The 23,087-nt window shown below is 39.6% G+C and overlaps 1 pseudogene; it reads right to left on the bottom strand.

Moving 5' to 3' along the window:
• Positions 1-17,030: 17,030 nt before the first annotated feature.
• Positions 17,031-20,549, bottom strand: LOC129053417 (3-oxoacyl-[acyl-carrier-protein] synthase, mitochondrial-like; annotated as a pseudogene).
• Positions 20,550-23,087: the final 2,538 nt, after the last annotated feature.

Below are 23,087 nucleotides of genomic sequence, written 5' to 3'. Positions count from 1 at the left end.
TTTAGGCAGGCAAGGGAATTCAGGGAAAAGAAAAAAAAAAAACTTTTTCTCAAATGCTTTCAGCTCAAAATAATGTTTATGCCATAGTGGCTTATTCTGTAACCCTTCACTAAATTATAAGAAAACATTACTTATAAAACAGACATTGGGCTACAGTTTGCCACCTCTGTTTTAGAGATACACTTTGAAATATCTGTAAATGAAATAATATGATGTATGAGATCTGTTTCAAAATAATCACATAGGAGTAGGCATTTAGGTAAAACATGATTGCCCATGAATAGATAGATAACTGCTGATGAGTACAGGGGATTTATTATACAGCACTTATCTGTTTTTGGATGTGTTGGCAACTTTCCATAATAAAAAGTGAAGAAACAAAAACAAAAGGCAAACACAATAAAACACGATAATACTTAATATCTTGAATTAATCACTATTATCAAGCACACTATATTTGAGGCACTGTGCTAATCGCTTTACATGTATTCACTCATTCAGTCTTCACCACAGCCCTAAGAAATAGGTTCTTGTGTAACTGAATGTCAACTTGATTGGATTGAAGGATACAAAGTATTGATCCTGGGTGTGTCTGTGAGGGTGCTCCCAAAAGAGATTAACATTTGAGTCAGTGGGATGGGAAAGGCAGACCCACACAATCTGGGTGGGCACAATCTAATCAGCTGCCAGCACAGCGAAAATATAAGCAGGAAGAAAAGTGTGAAAAAAACTCTCCTATCCTCCCAGCCTGCATCTTTCTCCCATCCTGGATGCTTCCTGCTCTCGAACATTGGACTCCAAGTTCTTCAGTTTTGGAACTCAGACTGGCTCTCCATGCTCCTCAGCCTGCAGACAGCCTATTATGGGACTTTGTGATTATCGAGTCAATACTTAATAATACTTAATAAACTTAATAAATAATAAACTCCTCTTAATAATACATATATATGTGTGTATATATATTTTATTAGTCTGTCTCTCTAGAGAACCCTGACTAATACAGTACTATTATCATCCCCACTTACAAATGAGAAACACAAGGTACAAAGAGGTTAAATAATTTCCCAAGGTCACAGAATGCATAAGGGGCAGAGCCAGTATCTGAACCCAGGCAGGCTAGCTCCAAAGCCTATTTTCTGTAAGTATTATACAAGTTACTTGTTAAATACAAGATATTTATGGATTTAGAGAATTCTCTCTCTGCTCTCCTCTAACAATGGCTCTTTTCTAGTTAATATGCTGCTCCAGCAATGTCTTGTCTAGGAGATTACCTCCTGGAACTTTGCATTCTACATTATTATTCATTCATTTTTGTGAACCACAATATAACTAAGCTTAGTTATTAAAATAATCTAATTCCTTCTATAACTGAATGCATTTTTATCAACCTTCTCCCTTTTGCTTTAGAACAGAAGACAACTAAAAAAAGACCCAATGGCTTGTATAAAACATGAGCATTTGAGCCCTGTTAATTTCAAGTATACAGTTTTAACCAGGCAGGCATAGATTCAGATCATGAGCCAGTGTTTTCAACCATCCTTGTGTACAAAGGATTTCACATCAGCAATATTAGCATAATATTTAAGTAGACATCAAAAAACAAAACCATAGCTAGAAAGAATCTTGAGAGGTCATCTAATCCACCCCTACTGCTAAAAAGGGGTGGGCATAAGCTAGCCAGGAAAGGCAGCTTTCTCACCTTTCATCTCTACAGAAGGAATTTCATAAACTTCTTTGTTAATGTTTCAATGCCTTACACTGCTTACTTTAGGGGAAATTCCTGAAGTCTGGATATGGTTCTTTTTGCCTGGACAAAGCTTTTCTCCATTTAATAATAGGTCACACCGTGCATGGTGGCTCACGTCTATAATCCTAGCACTTTGGGAGACCAAGGTGGGCAGATCACAAGGTCAGGGGTTTAAGACCATCCTGGCCAATATGGTGAAACCCCACTCTACTAAAAATACAAAAATTAGCCGAGTATGGTGGCATGCACCTGTAGTCTCAGTTACTTGGGAGGCTGAGGCAGGAGAATCGCTTGAACCTGGGAGGTAGAGACTGCAGTGAGCCTAGACTGAGCCATTGCACTCCAGCCTGGCTGACAGAACAAGACTCCATCTCAGAAAAAGAAAAAAATAGGTCACAAGGATAACACAATAATAGTAATAATAATAAATTGATATAAATATATACAACTGATAAAAAACAATACATTTTACTTTACTTAGCAATCAAGCTCCTGGAAAATTCACTAATATGAAAAACAACACACTACTCTTTAAATATAATATCCACTCTTTGTACAGAGGATTATATTCAGTATATTGAACAACCGGATTTGAGTCTCAAGACCATTCTTAAAACAGGTAATATATTGACTCCATTTTACAGATTGACTCTATCTTCATGAGAAAAATTAGGCCCAGTGCTAGTGATTTAGATCCAGGCTTATCAAGCCCAACTCTCCCATTTCTCCCATCACACCACTCTGGAAAAGCAAACAGATCTTCTGGTAGGTTATTCAGTGTCAGACTACATTTAACAGAGGTTGACTATGGTAGAATTAAGCAATGAAAGGATAAAGAAAGTTCTTATATGCTGTTTGCTGATGTTAGACAAGATCAAAATGGCAACACATATTTTAGTTCACTGTGAGGTTGCACAGTGTTACTAACAAGTGGTCAGGGATGTGGAGAAATTACTGACATAGCTTCTGCACCATTTTACATTTTTAAAATGAGCATATATGAGCACATATTATATACTATCTGTACTTTTACCTATGGTATAAATACTATATATATATATTAAATACCTATGATATTTTTATATGCATAAAAATATACCACTGGTGTTTTTACCTGTAAATTGAAGAGTCCTTCCCTTAAAGTATTGCGATAAAATATTTTAAAAAGTATAAATAAAGATTCACAAACCATAAACCTGAAAAGAGTAGAATATTTATACCTAGAGAGGAATCATATTAATTTTTAGGTTGGGATTTGGTTATCAGACTTTATCCACTTAAATTATTTGTCGGTAACTGCAATAACAAAACAGCTCACATCTTTCTCATTTTCCAAATAAATAAAATGAGATGATCAATCCAATTTGAATCATTCCTTCTCCCAACTCAGAACAGGGTCCCAAAGAGTTAGCTCTGCCCCTCGCTATAAGATTTCAATGCTTGCTCAGTGGGAATGTGGTATATTCATGAGGTTAAAAACCTGCTCTTTGGAGTCAGAAGACAGTTTTCAGTCTCTGCTTTGCCAGTCTTTGGCTGTGTGACTGGACCAGCTTTTTAATCTCATTACACTTCAGATTTCTTATCCATAAAATGGGGACAACAATATTATTTAAATTACATAGCTCTGGTGATAATTAAATGGGCTGAATTTAAGAAAGGCACTTGAAACAATGCCCATAAACACTAGTTATTTATGGTGTTGTTGTTGTTGTTATAGTTGTTATTATTACAGTACCAAAATTCAGCTGTCTAATCTTATACTGCAAAATTTCTGGATATTCCACTGACACAGAAAAATTAGCTGGCTAAAGATTTCAGAGAATGTACTTCCTTGCAGAGTTAGAGCAATAGTCAGAAACTATAGCCCATTGGGCAAATCTGGCTTCTTGAAGGCCAACACCTGCCATGATCTTTTTTTTGTATTTTTTTCCTATGGCTGCTTTTGCACCATAAGGGCAGAGTTGAGAAGTTGCAAATGAGACCATATGCCTCACATAGCCAAAAATATTTACCATCTGGCCCTTTACAGAAAAAAAATAAATAAATTAGCTGATTCCTAAGCTAGAGGCAGTTTTCATAAAGTATTTAGTCTCTTAGAATTCAAGATATGTTGCTTGTTCTAAGCAATTCTAAGAAAATTACCAACATAACCATCATCCTTTCTTCTTTGGTACCAAAGAGCAAACATGAGTCTCAAGTAACTAGACAGAGAATGATCATTAGCGCCTCCACTAATTATGGCTCTAAGTTCCATTCCTTGCACTCACTCTTGATAGTAATGATAGCTCTCTTACTTTTCTAAAACCATGGATGAAATTCTCCTCTTTGTTGTTCTTCCTATAACATAGATATTTTCTGTTGCTGTTGGAACAAAAATTTTTGGTTTTGTTGGTATATGTGCTTCTGTGTACACATATATATGTGTACACATATGTGTGCCGCATACTTTGCTGAGTTCTAGGAATACCATTTTGTTCACAAGGTTGATGAAATCTCTCTGCCATGAAGCTTACATACTACCAGAGAGAAGAAAAAATCCCTAAAGATGTATATTTTTTCCTTAAAAGAGATAATTTCTAATAGCGAAAGAGATGTGAAGATTATATTTAGTATATTGAGCAACTGGATTTGAGTCTCAAAACCATTGTTAAACAGGTTTGACTCCATTTTACAGACTGAATATATCTTCATGAGAAAAATTAGGCTCAGTGACAGTGATTTAGATCCAGGCTTATCAAACCCAATCTCCAATTTCTCCCATTGCACTACTCTGGAAAAGCAAAGAGATCTTCAATAACACGACTGGGATGTGGATGGAGGATTGGGAAGGAAGAAAAGGGGTTACTTTAGAATTGGTGGCTAGAGAAGGCCTCTCTCAAGAAGAGATATTTGTACTGAAACTCAAATACAAAGAGGAAGATAATTTTCACATAAATAAAAATGTGTTCCATACAATAGCAGAAATAAGCTTGATGTTTTTGAGGATACACATGCTGATACACCAGCACAGTTTGAACACAAGCAGTATGAGGTGAGATTGGAGAGGGAGGTCATGTGAGGTATCATAGACCTTGGTAAGGTGTTTGAATTCGACCTAAGTCAAATTGGAAGCCATCAGAAGATTTTCAGCAGGGAAATAACATGATCGGATTTATATTGTAAAAAGATCAATTTGCCAGCTATTACAAGAATGAAAAATACTTAGAAAGCAATGGAGAGTGGAAGCAGGAAGACCAAAAAGTTGGCGCTTGTAGTTCAGGGAAGAAAGGATAACAGTGGTAGAAATGGAGAACAGTGACTACTCAGGGCATATTTTGAAAATATAATTGGCTAGATTTGTTGAAGGATTAGGAAAGGGAATGAGGAAAAGGGAGAAATCAAGGATGATTCTTACTAGTCTTGTGATCTGAGCTTTACATGGTTGGTGGAGCAATTTACTGAGATTCATTCATTGTTCATTAAATGTTTATTGAGACCAAGTTCGTGCCAGGTACTGTTCTAGACACAGGAATTCTAGCAGAGAAAGAAGTAGCAAAAATCTCTCCTCTGGTGAAATTTATCTAGGTGGGGATGGAGAATAGGGAAGATTAAGAAGCAAGGAATTAGGTGGGGTAGGTGAAGGTATAAATTACCAAATCCTGTTGATTCTACCTCCTAAAGATGTCTTGCAGTAGTTCAAGTAGAAAATGAATGACAGCTGCATCACAGCCACATTCAGCAGTAGCCTTGAAAGATGTTGGGAAGGAAAAATCTTCTCAATAGGGAGAGCTTCATCTGGTCACTCACTTCATACAGTACAAGTGGCCCAAGAAGTAAGAATATATAAAAACTCCTGTACAGTGTCCAAAGGCCTGGTCTTTAGTCAGGGGTCTAGAAGGAAAAGGACTGAAAGAGCAGAACAATAGTAGAGGCATGTGGATGGACATACAGACGATGAAGGATAAAGATTCCTGCATCACACAATTATACCTACCAGAAAGTATCCATCACAGTAGAGGGACTAAATAGCCAAGTAGACAAAATGACTTTGCCAATTGACAGTAGCCAGCCTTTGTCATTGGCTGCCATATAACTTACATGAAAGGCAAGTGAATCAAGAGGCTACAGTGGCAGAAACCAAGGCTACCTGTGGGCTCAACAATATGGACTTCCACTTACCAAGATATCTTGCTACAGCTGCCTCTGAGTGTCCAACCTACCTCAAAAGTACCTGTGGTTCATCTTCATAGGCATAGATAGATAGCTATTTCAGATGTGGGTTTGCCTTTCCTACCCACAGAGCCTCAGCCAGCACCACTATCTGCAAGCTTATAGAATAAATAATCCACAGGCATGGAAGCACTTATGACATAGCACCTGAGCAGGGGAAACTATTGTACAGCAAATAAGATGGCCCTATGACCATGCTTCCATAGTTTGTATCACATTTCATGTCATCCAGAAGCAGCAAACCTCAAACAAGCTGGAACTGCCTTCTAAAGGCACACCCGAATCAAGAGCTCAGTGACAATTCTGACTGGATGTGGTGCCATTCTCAAAATGGAGCACATGCTTACATCAAAAACTTTTGTATGGGGCTAAGTCTGCAACAAGAAGAACATGTAGGTTCAGAAACAAAGGGAGTTGGAAAACATGAATGGCCCCACTTACTGTCATTTCCAGTGATTCAATCACAATGAGGAATTTCATACTTTCTATTTTGCAATTCTGGGAATTGCAAAGATGTATTACTACTACTAAAGAAGATTTTATTTAAGCTAAATAAACAAATTATTTAAGTTGGAAGTCCTGATCTCCAAAAGATATGCACTCTTGCCAGGAGACACAAGTATTACATTCAACAACAAGATGTAGATGCCACTAGGACACTTTGGAGTTCTTGTGCCCAGGAACCATAAAGTCAACATACTAACTGTGAGAGTTGACCCTAATCCACTGGAAAAGGTAATGTTGTGTTCACACAATTAGGACAGGGAGAATATATATGGAATCTATGTGATCTACGTGGGTATCTTCTGGTGTTTCCTTGCCTCCTGATCCCAGTGCTCTGTTATACATGCAGCAGCCTCTGTCTGAAAAGGGAATGGTATTATTGCCAATGGCTTCTAGTCCTGAGGACTGAAGGTTTGGGTTATACCACCCAGCCGCCAAGGCCTGAAGAGATGATAGCTGAGGGCAAGGAGAATTTAGAATGAATAGTGGATTAGAGAGAGGAGGAATAGCATTTGTGGACCTGAGACCAACTGCAGCCTCAGAGGCTATTATTTATCCTACTGACTACCCTCATCTACATTTTTCCTCAGAGAGGCACACAGGAACCATGAAGGAGCTGTCCCATGAACCTGCTTGGAAAAACAGATGTCTGTGGTGCAAGGGGTAGATTATAATGGCCATGAAAAATGGACAGTTCAGATCTCCTGCTGTGCCTGGGCAGCTCACAGCCAATGACCACGCGCGGTATGGGTCCTAATGCAGGCCCATTCTGGAGAGATGTAGAACTCCTTTAACAAGAGATTTTAATTGCAAACTCCCCATCGGCGTGGCCAAAAGTTTATTACAATGGCACTTCAGATTGGCACCCTTCTTACCCAATCCTCTTTCATTCCTGTGTCCCTCTCCTTCCTAGTTGTGGGAAGGAAGGCTCTCTTTGCCTTCTCCTGCTCTCACCCTCTATCCTTCACAACAAATTTCTTGCATAGAAATTTCTGTTTTGATGTCTGCTGCTGAAGACCTGAACAAACATATGAATCAACTATTATTATTTTTATCTTGTTTTATTTCTTCCTTAAATATAAAGACCCTGGGGATAAGGTTAGGATATTTGGATCCAAAACTCATCATATACTCACGGCACTAAGCCACAGGAAATTCTAAAATTTCTAGCAGTATTTCTGGTAATCTAAATAATATATATAAAAGTGTGTGTGCACGTGTGTGTGTAGGTCCTTCGTTAAACCCTTGTACATTTGTGATTCGGAGTGGAAGAATTCTTTGCTCTAGAAATGATCTTGGTTCTATAATTTAAAATTCTCTCTTTTTTCTGTTCAAAAGGCAATACATATTCATTTTTTTAAAAAAATGACAGGTAAAGTTAAAAAAAATAGCTAAGTAAGGACTAAGGAAAGAGTAAAAGTCAAGGGTATCTATACTGATTAAAGAATTTTTAGGGCTGGGCATGGTGGCTCACGTCTGTAATCCCAGCACTTTGGGAGGCTGAGGCTGGTGGATCACCTGAAGCCAGGAGTTCACGATGAGCCTGGTCAACATGGTGAAACCCCGTCTCTACTAAACATACAAAAATTATCCAGGCATGGTGGCAGGTGCCTGTAATCCCAGCTACTCAGGAGGCAAAGGCAGGAGAATGGCTTGAACCCGGGAGACAGAGGTTGCAGTGAGTTGAGATTGCGCCATTGCGCTCCACCCTGGGCAACAGAGTGAAACTTCATCTCAAAAAAAAAAAAAAAGAGAGAGAATTTTTTAAATTCAGCAATAAAAATGAATTACTGACACCCTCAATAACATGGAGAAACCTCAAAAACATTATAAGAAGGCAGGCACGAAAGGTTATATTCTGTCTGGCACTCCCTAGTGAGATGAACAAGGTACCTCACCGTGCGCCAGCCGAAGAAGGGGCGAGGCATTGCCTCACTCGGGAAGCACAAGGGGTCAGGGAGTTCCCTTTCCAGGGGTGACAGACAGCACCTGGAAAGTCGGGCCACTCCCACCCGAATACTGTGTTTTTCCGAAGGGCTTAGGAAACAGTGCCCCAGGGGAGTATAGCCCGCACCTGGCTCAGAGGGTCCTATGCCCATGGAGTCTCGCTGATTGCTAGCACAGCAGTCTGAGATCAAACAGCAAGTCCGCAGCAAGAATGGGGGAGGGGTGCACGCCATTGCCCAGGTTTCCTTAAGTGAACAAAGCAGCCAGGAAGCTTGAACTGGGTGGAGCCCACCACAGCTCAAGGAGGCCTGCCTGCCTCTGTAGGCTCCACCTCTGGGGGCAGGGCACAGACAAACAAAAAGACAGCAGTAACTACTGCAGACTTAAATGTCCCTGTCTGACAGCTTTGAGGAGAGCAGTAGTTCTCCCAGCACGCAGCTGGAGATCTGAGACCGGGCTGAGTGCCTCCCCAAGTGGGTCCCTGACGCCTGACCCCAGAGCAGCCTAACTGGGAGACACCCCCCAGCAGGGGCAGACTGACACCTCACACGGCCGGCCAGGTACTCCAACAGACGTGCAGCTGAGGGTCCTGTCTGTTAGAAGGAAAACTAACAGAAAGGACATCCACACCAAAAACCCATCTGTACATCGCCATCATCAAAGACCAAAAGTAGATAAAACCACAAAGATGGGGAAAAAACAGAGCAGAAAAACTGGAAACTCTAAAAAGCAGAGTACCACTCCTCCTCCAAAGGAACGCAGTTCCTCACCAGCAACGGAACAAAGCTGGACGGAGAATGACTTTGATGAGCTGAGAGAAGAAGGCTTCAGACGATCAAATTACTACGAGCTATGGGAGGATATTCAAACCAAAGGAAAAGAAGTTGAACACTTTGAAAAAAAATTTAGAAGAATGAATAACTAGAATCACCAATACAGAGAAGTGCTTAAAGGAGCTGATGGAGCTGAAAACCAAGGCTCAAGAACTGCGTGAAGAATGCAGAAGCCTCAGGAGCCGATGTGATCAAATGGAAGAAAGGGTACCAGCCCTGGAAGATGAAATGAATGAAATGAAGTGAGAAGGGAAGTTTAGAGAAAAAAGAATAAAAAGAAACGAGCAAAGCCTCCAAGAAATGTGGGACTATGTGAAAAGACCAAATCTACGTCTGATTGGTGTACCTGAAAGTGACGGGGAGAATGGAAACAAGTTGGAAAACACTCTGCAGGATATTATCCAGGAGAACTTCCCCAATCTAGCAAGGCAGGCCAACATTCAGATTCAGGAAATACAGAGAACGCCACAAAGATACTCCTCGAGAAGAGCGATTCCAAGACACATAATTGTCAGATTCACCAAAGTTGAAATGAAGGAAAAAATGTTAAGGGCAGCCAGAGAGAAAGATCGGGTTACCATCAAAGGGAAGCCCATCAGACTAACAGTGGATCTCTCGGCAGAAACCCTACAAGCCAGAAGAGAGTGGGGGCCAATATTCAACATTCTTAAAGAAAAGAATTATCAACCCAGAATTTCATATCCTGCCAAACTAAGCTTCATAAGTGAAGGAGAAATAAAATACTTTACAGACAAGCAAATGCTGAGAGATTTTGTCACCACCAGGCCTGCCCTAAAAGAGCTCCTGAAGGAAGCACTAAACATGGAAAGGCACAACCGTACCAGCCACTGCAAAATCATACCAAAATGTAAAGACCATCGAGATTAGGAAGAGACTGCATCAACTAACGAGCAAAATAACCAGCTAACACCATAATGACAGGATCAGATACACACATAACAATATTAACTTTAAATGTAAATGGACTAAATGCTCCAATTAAAAGACACAGACTGGCAAATTGGATAAAGACTCAAGGCCCATCAGTGTGCTGTATTCAGGAAACCCATCTCACGTGCAGAGACACACATAGGCTCAAAATAAAAGGATGGATGAAGATCTACCAAGCAAATGGAAAACAAAAAAAGGCAGGGGTTGCAATCTTAGTCCTTGATAAAACAGACTTTAAACCAACAAAGATCAAAAGAGACAAAGAAGGCCATTACATAATGGTAAAGGGATTAATTCAACAAGAAGAGCTAACTATCCTAAATATATACGCACCCAAAACAGGAGCACCCAGATTCATAAAGCAAGTCCTGAGTGACCTACGAAGAGACTTAGACTCCCACACATTAAAAATGGGAGACTTTAACACCCCACTGTCAACATTAGACAGATCAAGGAAACAGAAAATCAAGAAGGATACCCAGGAATTGAACTCAGCTCTGCACCAAGCAGACCTAATAGACATCTACAGAACTCTCCACCCCAAATCAACAGAATATACGTTTTTTTCAGCACCACACCACACCTATTCCAAAATTGACCATATACTTGGAAGTAAAGCTCTCCTCAATAAGTGTCAAAGAAGAGAAATTATAACAAACTATCTCTCAGATCACAGTGCAATCAAGCTAGAACTCAGGATTAAGAATCTCACTCAAAACCACTCAACTACGTGGAAACTGAAAAACCTGCTCCTGAGTGACTACTGGGTACACAACGAAATGAAGGCAGAAATAAAGATGCTCTTTGAAACCAACGAGAACCAAGACACAACATACCAGAATCTCTGGGATGCATTCAAAGCAGTGTGTAGAGGGAAATTTATAGCACTAAATGCCCACAAGAGAAAGCAGGAACGATCCAAAATTGACACCCTAACATCACAATTAAAAGAACTAGATAAGCAAGAGCAAACACATTCAAAAGCTAGCAGAAGGCAAGAAACTGAAGGAAATAGAGACAAAAAACCCTTCAAAAAAATCAATGAATCCAGGAGTTGGTTTTTTGAAAGGATCAACAAAATTGAAAGACCGCTAGCAAGATTAATAAAGAAAAAAAGAGAGAAGAATCAAATAGATGCAATAAAAAATGATAAAGGGGATATCACCACCGATCCCACAGAAATACAAACTACCATAAGAAAATATTACAAACACCTGTACGCAAATAAACTAGAAAATCTAGAGAAATGGATAAATTCCTCAACACATACATCCTCCCAAGACTAAACCAGGAAGAAGTTGAATCTCTGAATAGACCAATAACAGGAGCTGAAATTGTGGCAATAATCAATAGCTCACAAACCAAAAAAAGTCCAGGGCCAGATGGCTTCACAGCCGAATTCCACCAGAGGTAAAAGGAGGAGCTGGTATCATTCCTTCTGCAACTATTCCAATCAATAGAAAAAGAGGGAATCCTCCCTAACTCATTTTATGAGGCCAGCATCATCCTGATACCAAAGCCTGGCAGAGACACAACCAAAAAAGAGAATTTTAGACCAATATACTGGATGAACATTGATGTAAAAATCCTCAATAAAATACTGGCAAACAGAATCCAGCAGCACATCAAAAAGTTTATCCACCATGATCAAGTTGGCTTCATCCCTGGGATGCAAGGCTGGTTCAATATACGCAAATCAATAAATGTAATCCCGCATATAAACAGAATCAAAGTCAAAAACCACATGATTATCTCAATAGATGCAGAAAAGGCCTTTGACAAAATTCAAAAACCCTTCATGTTAAAAAGTCTCAATAAATTAGGTATTGATGGGACGTACCTCAAAATAATAAGAGCTATCTATGACAAACCCACAGCCAATATAGTACTGAATGGGCAAAAACTGGAAGCATTCCCTTTGAAAACTGGCACAAGACAGGGATGTCCTCTCTCACCACTCCTATTCAACATAGTGTTGGAAGTTCTGGCCAGGGCAATTAGGCAAGAGAAGGAAATCAAGGGTATTCAATTAGGAAAAGAGGAAGTCAAATTGTCCCTGTTTGCAGATGACATGATAGTATATCTAGAAAACCCCATTGTCTCAGCCTAAAATCTCCTTAAGCTGATAAGCAACTTCAGCAAAGTCTCAGGATGCAAAATCAATGTACAAAAATCACAAGCATTCTTATACATCAATAACAGACAAACAGAGAGCCAAATCATGAGTGAACTCCCATTCACAATTGCTTCAAAGAGAATAAAATACCTAGGAATCCAACTTAAAAGGGATGTGAAGGACCTCTTCAAGGAGAACTACAAACCACTGCTCAAGGAAATAAAAGAGGATACAGACAAATGGAAGAATATTCCATCCTCATGGGTAGGAAGAATCAATATCATGAAAATGGCCATCCTTCCCAAGGTAATTTACAGATTCAATGCCATCCCCATCAAGTTACCAATGACTTTCTTCACAGAATTGGAAAAAACTACTTTAAAGTTCATATGGAACCAAAAAAGAGCCCGCATCGCCAAGTCAATCCTAAGCCAAAAGAACAAAGCTGGAGGCATCACGCTACCTGACTTAAAACTATACTACAAGGCTACAGTAACCAAAACAGCATGGTACTGGTACTGAAACAGAGATATAGATCAATGGAACAGAAGAGAGCCGTCAGAAATAATGCCACCTATATAAAACTATCTGATCTTTGACAAACCTGAGAAAAAGAGGAAATGGGGAATGGATTCCCTATTTAATAAATGATGCTGGGAAAACTGGCTAGCCATATGTAGAAAGCTGAAACTGGATCCCTTCCTTACACCTTATACAAAAATCAATTCAAGATGGATTAAAGACTTAAGTGTTAGACCTAAAACCATAAAAACCCTAGAAGAAAACCTAGGCATTACCATTCAGGGCATAGGCATGGGCAAGGACTTCATGTCTAAAACACCAAAAGCAAGGGCAACAAAAGCCAAAATTGACAAATGGGATCTAATTAAACTAAAGACCTTCTGCACAGCAAAGGAAACTACCATCAGAGTGAACAGGCAACCTACAAAATGGGAGAAAATTTTCGCAATGTACTCATCTGACAAAGGGCTAATATCCAGAATCTACAATGAACTCCAACAAATTTACAATAAAAAAACAAACAACGCAATCAAAAAGTGGGCAAAGGACATGAACAGACACTTCTCAAAAGAAGACATTTATGCAGCCAAAAAACACATGAAAAAATGCTCACCATCACTGGCCATCAGAGAAATGCAAATCAAAACCACAATGACATACCATCTCACACCAGTTAGAATGGCAATCATTCAAAAGTCAGGAAACAACAGGTGCTGGAGAGGATGTGGAGAAATAGGAACACTTTTACACTGTTGGTGGGACTGTAAACTAGTTCAACCCTTGTGGAAGTCAGTGTGGCGATTCCTCAGGGATCTAGAACTAGAAATTCCATTTGACCCAGCCATCCCATTACTGGGTATATACCCAAAGGACTATAAATCATGCTGCTATAAAGACACATGCACACGTATGTTTATTGAGGCATTATTCAGAATAGCAAAGACTTGGAACCAACCCAAATGTCCAACAATGATAGACTGGATTAAGAAAATGTGGCACATATACACCATGGAATACTATGCAGCCATAAAAAATGATGAGTTCACGTCCTTTGTGGGGACATGGATGAAATTGGAAATCATCATTCTCAGTAAACTATCGCAAGAACAAAAAACCAAACACCACATATTCTCACTCATTGGTGGGAATTGAACAATAAGAACACATGGACACAGGAAGGGGAACATCACACTTCAGGGACTGTTGTAGGGTGGGGGGAGGGGGGAGGGATAGCATTGGGAGATATAATTAATGCTAGATGACGAGTTGGTCGGTGCAGTGCACCAGCATGGCACATGTATACATATGTAACTTACCTGCACGTTGTGCACATGTACCATAGAGCCTAAAGTATAATAATAATAAGAAGAAAAAGAAAAAAAAGTTATATTGTGTATGACTCCACTTATTTAAAATTCTGGAAAAGTACATCTTAACTATAGCAACAGAAAGCTCTTCAGTGATTTTCTGTAGCTGAGGGCACTGACTGCAAAGGGGCAAAAGGAATTTTGGGGTATCAGAAATGTTCTTTGATTGAGGTGGTGGTTCCACGTGTGTGCATACTTCTATCAAAATTAATTGACCTATACTCTTAAAATGGCATATCAATGTATTTGATATATACATAATGCCCTGGTAAAGTTCGTTTTTTAAAAACATGTGATTTTCAATTTTGGAAGAAATTTGGGTCAAAATATTCTTCTTCATCCAGGCCACCATCTTTTCTTACCTACATTTTGCAATACCGTTTGACTGTATTCCCTTATGGAAAACAATCTTCCCTCCACGTTGTTTTTCACTCTGCAGCCAGGGTGATGTTTCTAAAAGAAAATATAATTATATAACCCCTTCTTCTTCACATGTATCCGTCAGTGTTGACTCAGAGAAATAGAACCACTAAGACATATATAGGTATCTGTTATACGGATTTGACAGTTTGTGTAACCAGTTACACAATTGCGAGAACTGGTTAGAGTTTCTGTAATGCAGTTATGTTCACCTGTTATCTTCTGATAATGGAGTTTGAAGTCCACAGTTCAGGCAGTTGGGAAGGGAAGAAGGTTATAAATTCCAGTAACAAGATGGAATCCGCTAACAAAGTGACAGAAAGAAATCTGTCAGTTCTTATGGCCTCTGACTTTGGTTGTATGGGGCAGAAGGTCAGGTCCTTCATTATCATGGAACTAAACACACAGCTGGTCCAGGAGTCAGGGAAACTGACAGAGGATCCAGAGAAAGGTGAAGCAGTTGAAGAATTAGCCAGTCTCACACCAAGTTGAGCTACCAGATTAAGTAACATGCATGAGCTATAAAACAGCTGCTGCTTCACTTCCATCCTCCAAATCTCCCACAAGAATTTCTTATGGCCCATCTTAATCAAGAACATACAATAAAGGGAATGCTGTGAAATGTAGTTCAGCCTTGCCAAACTGACACATTACAAAGCCATTACACCATCCCAAACCTTAAATGTCTTCCCATTACCCTTACTGCCTTGAACAAAACTTGTAGTTATTTGTGACCTGCCTTTCCAGATTTTCTGCCATTATTTCCTGATCCATCTCAGGGTATATGTACATATGTTTAATACGAATATTCTGACTTCTAAACCTTCCCACATTGAATTCCCTGACTTGAACACCCTCCCTTCTCTATCTTCTCCCTCAACCTGGCTAAGACCTATTCACCCTTACAGCCTCAGCTTCTTTTAGGAAACCTTCTCTGACACACTCTCTTCATCATTGACCAGTACAAAGCCAGGTCTATGTTAGCACCCAACAGACTTCAGTTGAATGAATATGTGTGCTCATGAAAATTAAAACTGATTATGGTTATGTGAACACACACCTGGAGTCTTTGGCATAAAGGGGATAAAGTACTATAGTCAAAGTCAGTGGGTAGGCAATTTGTCCAGTCTATTGCAATGTGGGAAACTCTATTCATTTCAATAGAAATACACACACCCTGTTTATCCCCTATTCACTCTATCTCACTGATATATAAACCCCCACTAAAACATAAACGTCCTTAGTTTGAGTTGCCCAGAAAGCAGAACCTGAGAAAAAGCAGTTTGTTCGGGAGGTTATTCCTGGGAACAAGAATAAAAATCAGGGAGAATGGGGAAGGGAAATAAAAGCCAGTGAATGGAGTGTTAGAGCTACCTAATGCTGTGGGTGACTAAACTTCCATTTCACTGGGGACCCTCTGAAGAATTGTGGAGAACCATATATACCCTTCTGAAAGGAGGGTGAGGCACTGAGCCACCAACAGTCATCCCTCATTGGTTGAGTATTGCTTCTGGGGAATGTGTTCCCTTCCCCCTAACAACACTTCCAGACTGCTGGGGATGAACAAGGGAGCAGAAGAGAAGACTTTAGAGAAAACAAGGCAGAGAAGTAGAGGAACTACCAACACTTGTAGTAGGATGTTGGGAAAACATAGGAAACTAGCAAAACTTCAAAGAAGTTAGAGGAGAGCCAAGGGGACATGGCCTGAGTCACTAACAATTTCTGCTCCACGTCCCAAAGATTTTTATCTCTGTTAATCACTGGGTGCCAACATAAAGACAAAAAGAATAAGAAATGTCAAATCAATTTCAGTTTCTTTTTTCAGAGAACTGATGGCTTGAGAGTTTAGAGAAATTTCATTATACTGAACTACAGTATGGATAACATGAAGAAAAGAGGGCTAGGTGTATCAGGAGTAAATAGATCATTACTGGCTGACAGTTTTACTCAAAGAATGCTGATGCAAACTTTGTTATATTCCTTCCTATATATTGTATGGGAAAGGTACGCCCAGAGTTCTATAGAATAGCAACCCTGCCTAGCAAAGAGGAGTTGAAAGGGACAGGAGCAGGTCAAATGTTACAGAAAATTGTTTGACCTAAAGTATTAGGAAAATATAGATCCATGGTTCTCATAGGGGGCAGGGTGCAGGGACAGCGGGGTTATTTTGTCCCCCAGAAAACATTTGGCAATATCTGGAAACACTTTTGGTCTTCACAACTGGGGAAGAGAGTGCTATTGGAATAGATTGGGAAGAGATCAGGATGGTGTTAAACACCCGACAATGTACAGTACAATCCCCCTTTTCCCAAAGAAGAATTATCTTGCCCAAATATTAATAGTGTCAAGGTTGAGAAACCCTAACAGAAAGGATATCTGGGTGTCAATATACAAATACATAATTTCTTCACATATAACATTTAAAAATCAGTATTTAATTACAAATGATTTGTTCTACATTCCAGCAATACAAAGTGTTTCATTAGTACCACCAAAACCAAAGGAATTGGTGAGGCCAATAAATCTTTTCTCAGTTTTCCATTCTTGCACCTTTAGTGGAACATAGTTAAGATCAAATTCTCATTCTGTACAATCCAGGTATAAAGTAGTTGGTAGTTTTTGATAATAACAAGCTAATGTGGTAAAAGCTGTCTCGACTGCCCCTGCAGCTCCCAGCAGATGTCCTGTTGCTCCCTTAGTTGAGGAAACTGCAAGGGCATATGCATGGTCTTTGAAGAGATGTTTGATAGCTTTGTTTTCAGCAGCATCTTCCAATGGTGTGGAAGTAGCATGTGCATTGATAAAATATCTCTTCAGGCTGTACACCTGCATCTTTTAAACAGCAGCCATACACCTAATAAAACAAGAAAAGACATTTATCAGGACTAAGTTTAATTTTAACAAAAGTCACTTTATCTGTATGGTTTATGTGAAACAAATGTAGGTATCCAAGTACACTGGATGAAAATAATCCCTTGCTCTAGTAACGGAACGCAATCTTGGATTACCATGTGAGTTAGGATGCCATCTCTATGGGAATAATAAGTCACACTCACTACCTTGGACTGGTTCATGACCAAGAGTTAAACACACAAGCCAATGCAAGACTGTATAATCTCAAATAAAATATAATTTCGTTTATTTGCATTGGCATTTTTCCTTGAGGAAAAAATATCGTGTTGACTCAAGACTAGAATAATTTTTATTCTAGGGATTTTTGGAGTGTGGCAATTTTTATGAGAATTATAATTATGATTTTTCACATTTAAATTTAAAACTTGGCATACTTCCCAATAATCTACTGTTTCAGGATTGTTTCAAATAACCTTTCAAAATCTTCTTTATTTAGGCTATCAGAATTCTAAACAAAAAATTACAAAGGCAAGCTAAGCCAAACAAACTTAAGAGTAAAATATATATCTAAAAGGACCTCTGAAAACGTTTTGGATGTCATCTTCCTTTAGTTCCTAAGAGAAATATCATGCACGTATGTGTGTTTGTGTGTGTGTATATATTTCTTAACAGCCAGCTCAGAGTATAATTTGAAGTACGCTGAAAGGTTTCCTGTGAACATAACCATTTCTTCATCTCTTTTGTTACTATGCTTGACATTTTTAGCACCATCAACTACTCACTAAAACTCAAAAGTAGGCCAGGCACAGTAGCTCACGCCTGTAATCCCAGCACTTTGGGAGGCCAAAGCAGGAGGACTGCTTGAGGTCAGGAGTTTGAGACCAGCTCTGGCTCTGGCAACATAGCAAGACCCCAACTGTATGAAAAAAAAAAAAGAAAAAGAAAAAGAAACAAAAACAAATAAAATAAAATTCAAATGTGTAATTTAGGGGTAGGTAAACTACGGTCCTAGCTAGATGCCTATTTTTGTAAATAGTTTCATTGGAACACATTCATGCCCACTCATTTACATACTGTCTACGGCTGCTTTCACATGACAATGGCAGTGTTGATCAGCTGCAAGAGACTCCATGGCCCACAAAGACAAAAATATTTACTATATTTTCCCCATTACAGAAAAGGTTGCTAACTCTGGCTTATTTAACTGAGTAAAACATAATATGATTTAAGAAAGCTAAACTATTAGCTATCTATTAACACATTATCAGATTTTTTTTTTCATTTTAAATGCACTAATCTATAACAGTTAACTTAAATGTAGTCTTTAAACCAGCAGTATCACCATCAACTGTTAGAACTACAGAATCTCCCAGCCTGGGAAATAAAGGGAAACCCCATCTCTACAAAAAAATTAAAAAAAAACAAACAAACGGGTCTCAGTGGCGCATTCCTGTAGTCCCAGCTACTCAGGAAGCTGAGGTGAGAGGATTGCTTGAGCCCAGGAGTTAGAGACTGCAGTGAGATAAGACCAGCATGGGCAATACAGAGAGACCCTGTCTCTAAAAAAACAAAACAAAACAGAATCTCAAACACCACCCTAGACCTACAGAATCAGAATCAGCATTTTAAATAAGATCCCTAGGTGATTATAGTTTGAGAAGTGTTGACTTGAAAAGAACAGAATCCTGTTGAAATGGAGCACAGACCAGACACATTAAGAAAGGTTGATTTTACTTTCCAAGTCTGATGAAGGGTCAAAGAGGAGGACTTTGTGAGAGAGCACACTGATACTTAAGCACAAATGGAGGTGTGAAAAGTTGGCAAAGACACACACGGTCTTTTTCACAGCTCTACTGGTTTTAACTCAAATGCAATTTTTGTAAGGATGTTCAAATGCTTTGAAATGCTTCAAATGCCTTAAGCAAAGAATTAAAGAATCTTTAGTCTAAAAAAGAAAAACAATAGAGATACTGTACACCAAGGCCAGACACTACAATTTTCCATAATTTGGGACTCCCAATAAAGTGTCTTATTTGGAGAAATATTTTCAAGGAAATAACCCATCTTTACCTTAAAGCACCTTCTCCTTCAGGATCGGGGCAGTTATGCGTCCAGCATCACCTGAGAGTCCATAGCCCAAAACTTCTGCATAGATCCAGGCTCTTCTTTGAACAGCATGTTCATATTCTCCCAGCACCAGCACAGCTGCAACTTCTCCCATTACAAAACCAACTCTCTCTGGATGAAATGGTCGACATGCCAATTTGGGATCTGAGTTTGTGCTCAGAGCCCGGGCTCTGGAAAACCCAGCAAGAGATAAAGGGCTAATACAAGAATCTGTACCTGCAGCCACCATCACATTAGCATCACCATGGGCTATAAATCTAAAAGAGTCTCCCACAGCATGAGCTCCTGTGGTAAAGGCTGTGGATACTGCATGATTTGGGCCCTTGAATTTATATCGAATGCTGACCTGGCCTGCTGCCATATTGACCAGAATCTTAGGGACAAAAAATGGGCTAACTTTATTGTAACCTTTTTTCTGAAAATTCAAATCAGTTTCAGAAACAACTTCAAGAGGAATCATTCCCATGCCAATTGCAACACCAGTAGCCACCTGATCAGCTTCTGACTGATGATGCCAGCCAGAATCCTTCATGGCTAATTCTGCAGCCCCAGTGGCCATGATGGTGGGAGAAGACATGGACTTGATATCTGATTTGGACACAAAGTTTTGTTCATGGAACTGACCTTCATCACTACCACTTGGCACATAAGCAGCAACACTGCAAGGGATACTCTTATACTCTTCACCAACCAGTGAAACAATTCCACTCTCTCCTCCAATAAGACGATCCCAAACCAGCTGAGTTCCAACACCAAGAGGGTTCACTAAGCCAATGCCTGTAATGACCACTCGCCTATGCAATCTGGATATTGGCACAGTTCCGAAAAACTTCATTTTACTTCTTGTTAACTGTTGGCATAATCTTGAACATAGAAGACGAGTGCTTGTAATTTTCAGGAAATTTTGCAGGCAATTGGACATGATTAAGATTCAGATGATCAGAAACACATTCCTGTAAAAGATCACAACACACCTAGGAGGTATTCTTTTAAACAGCTTAAGGGCCTAAGGAAAAACAACCAAGGTGTTCCTTTGGGTGCTAGATATAAGCTGCTCATGAACACAGAGAAAACGTTACATAATTTCAATTTATACCTTAACATCAAACTACCTGTTTAAACTTACCTTCTTTTTTAGACTATAAGTGCCCTCAGACATTTGAAGACAAATAAATGAATTGATGATTCATTCGAGTCACCAAAACAGTAATTCAATGAAAAATATAAAGGTACCTCCAGCCTGATATGAGCTACAGGAAGCAACCATTGTCAGGATTACTGATAACTTCTTCTAAATAGCATTTCTGGTGTCAGTGGCACAGAAAACACATTTCAGGGCATATTCTTTTAAGTAAGTAAGTGGGCTTTATCAATCTTCAATACTTAAGGATAATCAGCCTTTTCAAAACGCAACCCAGGGACAAGAGCCCTAGACTGAGCCTCTGGATACACGGGTTGGCAATACACTCTGTGACCAAGATTGCGATGGGGAAAGGGGACAAGTCTTCCCACTCCTCTAAACTTCTCCAATTGAATCATTTGTGGAAGGAGGGGTTACGACTGGTGGATCACTTCAAGGGTACTATGAAGGTCGGGGCGGGAGTAAAAGGGTGTAGCCATTCCCTGTATCGCCTCTCAGGCACCACCACACAGGTACACAGCCCGAAGAAGCATGGCGAGGGAAAAATAAATCAGGCCCCAGGACCTCGAACTCCCCTCTCGAAATTCAACCCCGACTTGATTTGAATGTAAAGGAGGAAAGGAGGGGCGAAGGAGGATGGTAGTGAGCAATACCTGTAATGGGGGTAGCACCGGACACATCGCCACAGTTCTGGGCCATGACGCTCTCGAGCGCACGCGCACATGCACTCATGTGCGCTCCCAGGTAGGCATCCCGTTCGACTCCTCTTCCGCCGGTTGACTTTAAGCCGCGTCACCTTGGCAGAGGTCAGATCCTGTGAGGCGGCTGGGTCACTGTTTGCCTCAGCAAAGACACCCCTCTCGGAACCTCACTGACTCGCCGATAATCAAGGACCTGCAAATAACGCGATGAGGTAGCATTTTCACCCATCAAAAAGGTATTTTTCTTTGGCAGTGATAATGTGCAAATATTCCCTTTTGTCGGAGAAGGGACACCATCGTATTCTACTGGAATTCTAAGAATTAAGGAAATTCTCGGCAGTCTCAAAGTTATTGCTACAGCTCACAACGTTGTTAGTAATTGTGAGTAAAGTAGAACTAACCAAAATGGCCTATCATTTTGATAGCGCAGTTTTGAATCACTCTTTTTGTAGAATTTGCCAGTAGATATTTGGGTGCATTGAGGCCCATGCTGGAAAAGGATATATCTTCACATAAAACCTAGACAGAAGTATTCTGAGAAACTTCTTTGTGATGTCTGCACTCAACTCACAGAGTTGAACATTCCTTTTATTTTTTTAATATTTTTATTTATTTATTTATTTATTTTTTATTTTTTATTTTATTTTATATATTTATTTATTTATTTATTATTTTTTTTCTTTTTATTATTATTATTATTATTGTTATTATACTTTAGGCTCTATGGTACACGTGCGCAATGTGCAGGTAAGTTACATATGTATACATATGCCATGCTGGTGTGCTGCACCCACCAACTCGTCATCTAGCATTAGGTATATCTCCCAATGCTATACCTCCGCTCTCCCCCCACCCCACAACAGTCCCCGAAGTGTGATGTTCCCCTTCCTGTGTCCATTTGTTCTCATTGTTCAATTCCCACCTATGAGTGAGAATATGCGGTGTTTGGTTTTTTGTTCTTGTGATAGTTTACTGAGAATGATGATTTCCAATTTCATCCATGTCCCTACAAAGGACATGAACTCATCATTTTTTATGGCTGCATAGTATTCCATGGTGTATATGTGCCACATTTTCTTAATCCAGTCTATCATTGTTGGACATTTGGGTTGGTTCCAAGTCTTTGCTATTCTGCATAATGCCGCAATAAACATACGTGTGCATGTGTCTTTATAGCAGCATGATTTATAGTCCTTTGGGTATATACTCAGTAATGGGATGGCTGGGTCAAATGGAATTTCTAGTTCTAGATCCCTGAGGAATCGCCACACTGACTTCCACAATGGTTGAACTAGTTTACAGTCCCACCAACAGTGTAAAAGTGTTCCTATTTCTCCACATCCTCTCCAGCACCTGTTGTTTCCTGACTTTTGAATGATTGCCATTCTAACTGGTGTGAGATGGTATGTCATTGTGGTTTTGATTCGCATTTCTCTGATGGCCAGTGATGGTGAGCGTTTTTTCATGTGTTTTTTGGCTGCATAAATGTCTTCTTTTGAGAAGTGTGTGTTCATGTCCTTCGCCCACTTTTTGATTGGGCTGTTGTTTTTTTCTTGTAAATTTGTTGGAGTTCATTGTAGATTCTGGATATTAGCCCTTTGTCAGATGAGTAGGTTGCGAAAATTTTCTCCCATTTTGTAGGCTGCCTG

This window comes from Pongo abelii, chromosome Y, assembly GCF_028885655.2.
Source record: "Pongo abelii isolate AG06213 chromosome Y, NHGRI_mPonAbe1-v2.0_pri, whole genome shotgun sequence".
Classification (NCBI taxonomy): Eukaryota; Metazoa; Chordata; class Mammalia; order Primates; family Hominidae; genus Pongo; species Pongo abelii.
This window is presented reverse-complemented; position numbering and strand designations above follow the sequence as displayed.